Source organism: Etheostoma spectabile, chromosome 4, assembly GCF_008692095.1.
Source record: "Etheostoma spectabile isolate EspeVRDwgs_2016 chromosome 4, UIUC_Espe_1.0, whole genome shotgun sequence".
Classification (NCBI taxonomy): domain Eukaryota; kingdom Metazoa; phylum Chordata; class Actinopteri; order Perciformes; family Percidae; genus Etheostoma; species Etheostoma spectabile.
In genome coordinates, this window is record NC_045736.1 from 411,764 (window position 1) to 412,081 (window position 318).

Consider the following 318-nt stretch of genomic DNA (forward strand, 5'->3'; position numbering starts at 1 on the left):
AAACATGGGTAACCCATGGCGGATCCCCTTTTAAACATCCTTCGTCCATATGTGGTCCCGTCTATACAATAAACCAATTTAAACATGATTTTAATATTCCCAATCATTAGCTTATGTTTATCATGAAATAGTTATGCAATATGCTGTGGGTTTCTTGTGATTGGATTATAAGTGCTGTTTATTTTATGCAGTAGGCTACTCTTTTTTCAATCATCTCTCCACACACACACATACACACACACACACACCCACAACCTGCACAAATCCGATCGTCAAAGAGGACACAATATAGCATGGTTATACTGGTTATAGCTTTTT